Source organism: Eriocheir sinensis, chromosome 34 (assembly GCF_024679095.1).
Source record: "Eriocheir sinensis breed Jianghai 21 chromosome 34, ASM2467909v1, whole genome shotgun sequence".
In the NCBI taxonomy this organism is placed as follows: domain Eukaryota; kingdom Metazoa; phylum Arthropoda; class Malacostraca; order Decapoda; family Varunidae; genus Eriocheir; species Eriocheir sinensis.
Window position 1 is genome coordinate 9,059,873 of NC_066542.1, and position 10,655 is coordinate 9,070,527.

Below are 10,655 nucleotides of genomic sequence, written 5' to 3' on the forward strand. Positions count from 1 at the left end.
GCCAGTAGGTAATGAAAGGTAGAAGAGGTAATAGGGTAGAAGTTATAATACGTAAAGGAGTAAGATCTCGGGAGCAGAGAGATAAAAAGAGAAAAATGGTGAAGAAATGTTCAAGAAAAAGAGGAAAAGGATCAGGTGGAAGCAGAAAACAAGAGCGGATACAAAGAGAAAGACGCTGGATTGTGCAAAATATGAAGGAAGATAAAAGTAAAAGATCTGAGAAAGAAAAGTTCAAAAGGAAAAAGAGGAGAAAAAGGAGGTGGTGGCGCAAGAAGACGAGGAAGACGATAACTGTTACAGAAGCAATAAGAAAGGAGTGATCGACAGAGGAGGTTCAGTGTCCGGCCAGCCAGACGGACGGGAGGCAGCGAGCGCCCTTGATGGGAAGTTCGCGTGGGGGTGTAATCACTGTGCTGCGGGCCGAAGAAAATCACAAAAAATAGTGGATATTGTGTGCAGGGTCATGTGTTATTGGCTGGCCCACGCTGCTTCCTGGTGAGTTCCGGAGGAGGAGGAGGAAGAAGAGGAGAGGGCGAAATAGAAAGAGGTAGAGGAGGAGGAGGAGGGAGAAGAGGAGGGGGCGAAGTACGAATAGGCGGAGGAGGAGGGGGAGGAGGAGGAGGACCCCGTCTAACCATGTTTTTGGAGGGTAAGGGAGAGTCGAAGGGGGGAGTGTGAGGGCGAGATAGGGGGGGGGCGGGGGCGGGAGATGAGGGACTGACTGGCTCTTTTGTTCAGGGTTTTGGGGTACGTTCACAGCCCCTTCCATTCTCTCTCTCTCTCTCTCTCTCTCTCTCTCTCTCTCTCTCTCTCTCTCTCTCTCTCTCTCTCTCTCTCTCTCTCTCTCTCTCTCTCTCTCTCTCTCTCTCTCTCTCTCTCTCTCTCTCTCGGGTGTGTGTGTGTGTGTGTGTGTGTGTGTGTGATCACAGAGGTGGTGGTGAGCACAGGGGAGGTTCAGTACTCGATACGATCCTTTCAACCAAGACTGGAAAAAGTTGTTTGAAGAAAATGTGTATGTAGCGTTACAAAAAAAATATAGATTGAATTATGTCCTGTGGTGCAAAGGGTTCTTTCTTCTCTCTGGGCTGTGTTGTGAAGTTGTGATGGATAACTATTTGGGTGGTAATTTTTCACAGGTGGAGTATTTCTTTCCGGTATTGCCTCTCTGGTATTACATTTCCCGGCAGTACCTACATACGAGGATGAAAGGTCACCTGTGTCGCCTGTTGCTGGTCTAGGGACTTTGCTGGCTCTGTTTATGTTTGCTTCGCGGGCCAGTCGAGAAGTCGGTGTCGATTCAGCTACCCTATTCAGTGTTTGGTAAGGAAATCATAGCAGTGAGGGAACTACGTGTGGCAATCAGGGTGATCCGGTAGCCGAGCACCCTCAAGGCGTGAAGGTAATAATCTTCCACACACGCGGCAACCAAGAAATGAGAACGACCCCCGAGGCTCAGCGCCGCCTGCCACATACTTCTTTCTCTTAACCTTTGCTTGTTGTTTAGACGCGTGGTTACCTCGCTGTGAATATCATCTGTTTATCACCTTCTTAAAGAGTGTGCACGCTAATAGAAGTAACAGTAATGCTCCGGTTCACATTTTTGACGTCGCATAAGAATGATTTTGTAGATTGGTCATGAACGGCAGTATTTTCGCTGCACGGGAAGTTCTTGAAGTGAAAGTGAACATGTAAAATATTCCCGCTTAATGTTTCGGTGCTTGTAAAGAATAATTTCCGTGTTTTAGGGAGAAAATTTTCGACTAGGCTCCACAAATTTAATGAGGAGTTCGGGAGTCACTCGCATTTATTAATCCGTGGGCCTCGGCAGTCGGTCCCAGACGCCCGCCTCGCGCCATCACCTTGATTAGTGCTTCTCCCGACGGCGCCTTCACTCACATGTTGGGTGGCGCGGGGAGACAAGGCGGCGAGGGGGCTGCGTGAGGACGGGGCGACGGAGGGGGGACGGGGAGGTGAGGAGGAATGCCGGCCTCCACTGTGCTCCTGCGTGATTGTCTCGTCCAGCTCGACTTTTAGCACACTATTTTCAAGTCTCAGCTGAACTTGTTCTTGATAGTGACAGAACGCAGCTTCTGGGCATTGAATACTCTTGAGATGCGTGTGTTGCTTCTATCTATCTATCTTTTTTTCTTTTTTCTTTTTTTTTACAGCAAAGTAGTACTAGACAGCACAAGGGCACAAAAAGAAGGAAACAATAAAAAAAAGCTTGCTACTCGCTGCTCCTGTAAAGAATCCGAAGAGGTGGCCGAAAAAGCAGTTAATTACGTGCCAAGGTTCACAAAAGATAATCAGAAGAGCTGGTAACAGAAGCTGTGTCCGATGTGTAAATGATAGCGCCAACACGACAGAGGCTCGACGCCCATGCCCAGTCACGTTCACTTGACATACACATTTTTAGGTCTGGTAATGACTGCCAACACGGAGCCTCCTTTATCTCCATTCCTCCCTTCCTCAATTTCCATCCTGTTTAATATTGTCTTTTCTTCCTCTCTTCTTCATCCTCTGTCACTCTTCCTCCTTTCCCTCTCATCCTCCCCCAATTTCACTCCTTTATTATCTACCTCCTCTATCTTATTTATTGCCTCCTTTTCTTCCTCTTTTATGCGTCCTCCTGTCCCTCCCTCTCTTCCTCAGTTTGCTTTTTTCCTTCAAGACGTTTGCCGCGCTCTTACTAGTTTTAACTGACGTCTGCAGATATAAATATTTCCCCAGGCATAATTACATAAATATTATTCTTAGAAAATCATGATGTGACATTTTGTTTCATTAGAATAGATATTTTATAACACTTAATACAAACTCGATTCCATCCGGCGCCTGGACAGCTGACCTTTACTTCCCTGCGCCACAACAGACAAACAATTTACTAAGATCGAGGTCGAGCATCAAAAGCCCGATAAAACGGTAGTCGGAGCCGCAGGGTCTTGGAAAAGCCAAATTTGTCTCGAAGCTATTTGAAGATTTTGTTGTGGCCACTGACGGCCGTTGTTTCGATATCTGGTTATGACAGCTGCACAAGACCAGATGCTCACGCTTACGGTATTCTCTGCATGGTGGATCAGGAAATCCACTCGTATCATTACATCTATTCATTGATATTGCGAAAAAAATAACAAACATCTGTCATACTAGTCACTGTGGCGGCCAGATTCGTTCTCTTTCCATTAACACGTTACCTGTAATCTAAGTATCATATACTTCTCTCCTTGGCCATTTTGGGCTTTCCCAAACATTCATATCATCGTACGAATCCATGGCGTTTGTGTTCTAGCGTCTTTATCTCCCCCATCCGATCAGTTACGGACTCGATCCAGACCAGTATTGCCATGCTGGGTGAGATTACAATAACATGTTTTTTACATGTAGAATAATAACTAGGTTCATGCCTTTTACTCCACCCTGGAGATAAATTCTGTATGTTTTGGTCTGTGCTCCTTGCTTATGTAAGGCAAGATGTTTATTATTATTATTCAATGCTGTTGATTGCAATATTTGGAGCTTTGAGACGAGGTGTGCATCTTGAACGGTTGTTTGAGTACTTTTCAAGTTTTTGGACTGCAACGCTGTGTGTGGGAGAAGTCCAAATGTCTCCAGGTTCTGGTGACCTTTGATGCCGGTGTATTATCGTGAATTGAGATCAGCAAATGCTCTATTCAGAAACGCCCTTCTCTTTCTTTCATGGTCTGGTTGTAAAGCATTTTGTTATCGCCTCCTGTGTGTAGGAGGAGTAGGGTGCCGAGGAGGTGGTGTGTGGGGTTCGTGTGTGAATTTTTTTCTATGTATTGTATATAGATAAATATAGATATATATTCCCTTATGCTTACCTATTTTGACATTCTCACATTCAATTACGAAATTGGCATCCACCTGTTAATACTGACTGGCTATGTGGTGCACCTGCCCAATTCCTTTCACAACTCACAAAGTCGGCTCCCAATATCACTCCTCCTCCTGACCACCCTGGGTCCCCTTTCCGCCCTCTGCCAGAACTCTCACAAACTCACGCCCCCTCACACCCATGCTTCGCCAGGCACACACGTTACCCCCGCTGCACCCTTACTCCACCGTGGCCGCCGACAGCAGAGAAAGTTATAGCTAGTGTTTGTTTTCTTTTACATGTGCAGGGCCGTTAGGCATGTAGTTTATTTGAAGGGACACTGTTGATCGGTCCCATCTTTTTAAGGGGAGACTTTTTTGTGTGACTGGTATATTTCTTGCTTCCTGCCTCATACTGGCCTCCGGTGCACCTCTTGACCGAAGTCAGATGAAGAAGATGGATAATATTTTGGAAATTTTTAGCCACTAAGCGATGAATGGGAGTGGTCGGCAGAACTTCAAACGGGAGACTCCGCATTCACCACTATAGTGCGCATGACCCTGCATGAAGCATACGCACAACTCCACCTATATAGTGTGTCTTTGTCGGTTAGTAATGGACATGCAGAGGTATTGTCATCGTGACGCTGTAGTGCTTCCTGAGAATAACGGGAACAAGGTAGAAAGGATTGTAGTTGTGATGAAAAAATAAATTCTTGAAATTTTACTTACTCTGCGAAACAAAATGCTGGCAAAATTTAGTATATTATTTTATTTGTGGGGAGCAGCGAGATAGCGGATTTTTTTCTGTAACTTTTTTTCTGAGTTGACTTTTGCTGTAAATATAGAATTGTGTTACGAGTGATGACAAAACATTCATTAGATTATCAAATGACCTGTGAGAGACATCATTGTGTACACCATGGAGTTTGTCATGTCTTGTTTTCACACACACACACACACACACACACACACACACACACACACACACACACACACACACACACACACACACACACACGTTCATTTGTTTTTCCTTATCCGTTCGTTTCCCTAACTCAGTCTTTTTCTTTCCAACAGAATCGATCACGTTGTCGTAACTAGTTCTCCGTAGATGCCCAAGGTAAGAGTCTTTAGATATATGTATTTTAAGAGAGAAGCTTAAACTGTGGACCTTCGTCCGACCTGTCCGTGGCATATGATATCTCCGAAGGGTTTAGTTTCCATTTCTAAGATCGTTCTCTTTGTCTGCTCAAAACCACAAGCTCACATCGCTCGCTCGTGCTGGCTTGTAGCGGGGGAGACTTGGGAGGCTTTTACCCCACGTAAGTGTTTACGTACAAATATGCGTGGATGATCAAGAATAAAATCACCTGTCAGTGCTGTTGGCCCAAGCTACTCAGTGCTGGCATGCAGCAGATCTTCCATGGCGCGGTGCTCATTGTTTCAAAGGACCTCCGACAGGAACTTGTCGCCGCCCTGTGTGCCCTCGCCACATGAAGCCTCTTTGTGTGAACTGCACATAATATTTTAGGTAAGAACTTTTCAATCAATCACTTAGTGTTCATTTTCAGTGTTAAATTATAGTAAAAAATATTTATTAAGAATACGTGTTTATATTTTTTTTTCACAAAACAAAAAAAAGCCTCTACTTATTTGTTCATTTATATGAGGTAAATGAATTTAATTTTTTTGTTCAATTGTCGTCTTTTGACTCAAGATATTGCTCGAATGATTTCTGATACTTTTGTGTTCATATACAGTGGTAAAAATTTTCTTTTGATATTTATTGCGAAAATAGTTCTATTACTCACCTCGAAATTACCCCCTTTTTTTTTTAGCGTTCACCCTTACAGTTCTTACCGGGGCCAAGAGACTGTAGCTCCCGCATCTCAAGCTCCTACGCTTTAGTCGGGAGGCAGTCGCTGAGTGGTCAGCGTGCGGGCGTGGTGTCCTGAACGGCCCGGGTTCAAGTCTCGCCCACCGCTGCAATCTGACAATTTCAAATCATCGCAGAGTAGCCTAAGACTACCCACATGCTGTCCTAATGACCACCTATCAAGCCGGATTCTAACGAAACTCTGTCTATGATCAAGGGAAGCCCTAGGAGGTAGCCTGCGCCAAGCAAGATGGCTGAACTAGAAAACACTTACTGTGCCACTAACGCGCTGGCAACGACTAGCAGGCCCCATCAAGAAAGCCATAGGCCGAACATAAAAAAAAAATTACCTCGATTTTTTGTTTGTTTGTTTAGTCATATAGTAAATAATTTATTTCTTTTTCGTTGCCCCCAAAGTATTCCATCTCTGTTATTAGTAATTAAAACTGCAAAATACATGCAAGTATAGATTTTTTTCAATTTCAATTAATTTTGATTAAAACATTCATTTTTTTTTTTTATTCCGTAAAAAGGTATAGTATATTACTCGGCCATATCTTAAGTCCTCTAGGGTTAAGAAGCTGAAAACTGAAAAAGAAATATCACCTAATATTACTATCATGTATTTTTCATAATTCTCGATCTCAAGATATAGTAGGAGGGACAAGATCACACACGTAGGACTTTGCAGGTCTCTGTGAGTAGTATCATGAAGGTGTTTCTGAACTTCACAGTTTATTTACACCTACTCCAGGCACGAAAAAAAGAAACGCCATATTTCGTGTGTGTGTGTGTGTGTGTGTGTGTGTGTGTGTGTGTGTGTGTGTGTGTGTGTGTGTGTGTGTGTGTGTGTGTGTACAAAGAAACAAAAACTAACAAGATCAGGCTATGGATTGTAAGTATCGTTAATTTTAGCGTAGTTTTTCTCACGTTGAAATAGGCATCACATTTACGAACTTTAGCCAGATATAGCAAAAGGGGAATAAAGATCAAAGCGAAAGAAATAAAGGAAGAAAAATGAAAGAAAGGGAAAACACGAGACAAAGAAAATAACGAAAGCCAGAGAGAAAGTATGAAAGAAAGAAGGAAGAAAAAGAAGAGGGGGAGCGAGGAGCGAGCACCCCATCAGGTCACTAGGAGTTCCGCCGTCCATTTGTAGTGCTTTTAGCCCTTCCTGCCCTACTCCTGAGCGTCCGTACATCTTCATCAGTGTCCCTGCCAACCCTGCAACCATAACCAACTTCTCTACGACTCCTCTCCTCCAGCACACTTCCTTCCTCCCTCACATGCAGACACGAAGCGGAGGAGGAGGAGGTGGAAAAGGATAAGAAAGTGGAACATTGAAAACCGGGCAACATAGAGCCTCACGCTGTACAATAAGTCTGTCTGTTCTAGTGATTAATTGTATTCGGTTGTATATGCTTACGGGTACATTCAGTGTATTCCTGTTGCATTGAAGTTGCGGTCAGTGATTTTTAAGAGCCGTTCATTATCGCACTAACTACTTCTGCGGGAAGGTTATGCCACTGGCGGGTGAATCTTTGAGAAAAATCCTGCCGATCCCAGTATACTGCATTAGATTCCCTGAATCGGTAGACGCCCCAGAGATAATAAGTAGCCCGGAAACGGTAGAGATAAAAAATGTTTAATTTATGCTACCGCCGTTCATTTGGTACCAAAGACGTAATGCAAGTCTGAATACATAACATTACTGTGGATAAGATTGCCCCACTTTTCCTATAAACCCTGGAAGAAGTCCAAGAGAAAAGTGGAGGAAGAGGAAGAGAAGGAGAAAGTTGAGGAAGAAGAAGAGAAGGAGAAAGTTGAGGAAAAAGAAGAGAAGGAGAAAGTTGAGGAAGAAAAAGGAGGAGAAAAGTAGAACAAAAAACATTTAGTGAGGTGAGAGTGTAGTGATTGACGGGCACTGTTCAGAGTGACGAGGTGACGTGGATCGTACACATTCAATCTTCGTGTTGCTGTCTGCTTGTGTCTGTTGTCGTCGCCAAGCGTGGTTGCTCCTTACTGGAGACGGCACGTAAGATTCTCAAGTGAAACCCCTGATTGTTTATGTCTATTTCTGTCTGTCTGTGTCTGAGTGTGTGTCTGCCTGACACACACACACACACACACACACTCTCTCTCTCTCTCTCTCTCTCTCTCTCTCTCTCTCTCTCTCTCTCTCTCTCGTATCTTTAAATATGCTATTTTATTATTTTGGGATTGTTTTATCAAACTTTTGTGCCTAAAAATACAGTAATTCATAGGTAGACTAAAAGAGCATTCTACTTGTGGATGTTATTCACCTACGGTCTGATTATGTCCAGGACTCATGATCGCCAGCCAGGAAAATTCCCTAAAGAGCTTAAAGCTACATAATGATGGGCTTTTAAATGTAGCATGGACCAATCATACCACACCCTCTTCTCCCCTTGTTCAAATGTGGTCTGTAAAATGTCCTGTCAGCGAAAAACTTTTCGGCCTGAACACGACGAGAGTGTAAGATTCGTTAACCAAGTCTTCCTGAAATCGATATTCACAGGCGAACGGGGAAGTGAATACTGTGGAGCAGACGATGAAGGAGTTTTCGTGGAAGACGGTACTTTCAGAGTGTATCGATCAGTCATGGGAGCACGTCCTTCCCGAGACTCACCCAGATGAACTATTACAGGTTGAAAGGTTGAAGAGGTTCTTAACCCAATAGCAGCGGGGATCATGTTTCTTAATGGTCCCTCTAAGCGAGAAAAATGAGAAGAAAAAAAATCATCACTCACAGAAACCATTTCATAATATATGTCAAAGCATTTGTGATCAGATTATGTATCATCTATTTTTGGGGGTTTATATCATGACACATATTTGGCCCGTCGTTGCTACACGGTAAAGCCACAAATTTGGCCCGTAGCTGCTACTGGGTTAAGATATAGTAGGAGGGACAAGATTACACACGTAGTATTTACATGTCTCTATGAGTTTACATAGTGTGTGTGTGTGCGTGTGTGTGTGTGTGTGTGTGTGTGTGTGTGTGTGTGTGTGTGTGTGTACAAACAAACAAACAAAAACTAACTCATATGTTCCCCTTTGTATGAATTTCCGAATATAGTGGGAAGTAGTTCCCTGAACACGGTTTAATGCAAAGCATTATGAAAACCTAACAAGTTCAAGTAACTTCACATTACTTTTATGCATTACATAGAAATATGGACGCCCATTAACTACAATATCGGTCGTCGCTGCATTTAAATTAAGTTGCTCTCTGGTGTTACCGTTCATATAACAGGCATACAAGTTTCTGAGAATATTTTTGTTCAATATCTTTGAAATGAAAGTTAATCGACTCTATAAACAGGCAGCGGTTCTTGATACCACGTTCTAAATAATGTTTTTTGCCACTTCTTTGGAATTTAGTGAGAAAGGGGGGAGTGGGGGGGAACTCGCATCAAGGACGGCAGCCTCTCACTCACTTACCCCGTCCCGTGATCAGCTCGGGGCAACGTGACCCACGGCGGCACCAAAGCCTTGCGTGTGTGTGTACTTGTAGCCTCTCAACGACCCCTACTGGCCGGCTGGGAACCCCTAAAACAACAATAACAACATATGTTGCTGTTGTTTTTTTACAACGGTTACTACTACTGCTGCAACAACTTTTTCTACTACTATTACTACCACTACTCCTGCTACTTCTCCTACTACTACTGCTAATAATAATGATAATGATAATAAAACTTCCAAAATAATTTTCTTATAATGATGATAAGGATAACAATAATAACGAAAATAATATGATAATCTTTACAGATATTGTTGGTAATAATTATGATAATATAATTGTTTATTTTGAAATTATTATATGACCATAGTAGTATGTAGTTGTAATAGCAGTAGTGGCAGTAGTAGTGTAGTAGTCAATAGTCGATGTAGCGGCAGTGATATGAATAGTTGTTTTTATCACCATCATAACAATCACCACCAACTCAAGAGCCGAAGCATTCATAAACATCACTTGTTTATTTAGATGTATATTTGCTCTGCCCATTTGATACGATAACGAGTGTCTGATGAATGAACGACTCCTCAGAAACTACCGCATGCCGTCCTCCCCTTAAGGCCGCCTCACACCCTTTCCGAGAAGAGTAACTGACACTTTTTTTTCTAGTGCGGCCTCAGCGTGTCACGAGGCCAGCGTGTCGGTGGTTGCGGGGGATCGTCTCCAAGAATTGAGTCAGGGGACGACGAGAGGAGGAGGAGGAGGTGTCAGGAGGGTGGTTGGAAGGGAAGAGTGTAAGCTGCGAGGGAGGGGTGGGGTTTGGGTGGAGGTTAGAGACGATAGAAAGTGGGGAGTGCCATGGGTGGAAGCCGGAGTGTGGAGCTTTGTGGGGTGGGGAAGGAGACGCGTGGAGTTGAGTGGGTGGGTCGGTGGAATGGTGGTGCGTGAGCGTTTGTCATAGCTGAGTACGTAGGTTCCGGGTAGAAGACTCAGTAAGTCTCTTTGGTATGGTTGAGGTGGCGAAGACAGACCAAGAACCTCGTGAGAAGCCTTGACTCGGCGGGGGTACCGGGGGGGAGGGGGGGGGAATCGGCGAAGAGAGGAAGATAACGAGGGAGTTAGTTTGTAGCTCCTTGTGTTTCGTGACTGATGGTGGCTTGTATTAGTGTATTGTCCTCTTCTCATATCCCCTTCCCCACCTCCGTGTCCTTCAGATGCATACACTGCCTCCTCCTCTTCCCTCCAGCGCCGCCTCCTCACTCCAGCTCAGACTTCTCAGTGGCCGCGTGTAGCTGACGGTAGTGACAGATGGATGGGGAGAAGTCAGTTCCTGTTGGGTCTTCAGTTTGATTGCGTTTTCTTCTCCTCCTACCTCCTCCTTTTCAATCTTCTGTACCTCCTCCTCCTCTACTACTACTACTACTACTACTACTACTACTACTACTACTACTACTACTA

The 10,655-nt window shown here is 44.0% G+C and overlaps 1 long non-coding RNA gene across 1 annotated transcript; it reads left to right on the forward strand.

The window, feature by feature from the left end:
• The first annotated feature begins 354 nt into the window (after window positions 1-354).
• Window positions 355-5,340, forward strand: LOC127007028 (uncharacterized). Its single transcript, XR_007760037.1, has 3 exons — window positions 355-495; window positions 4,915-4,957; window positions 5,100-5,340. It is a non-coding gene; the product is annotated as an uncharacterized LOC127007028 (long non-coding RNA).
• Window positions 5,341-10,655: the final 5,315 nt, after the last annotated feature.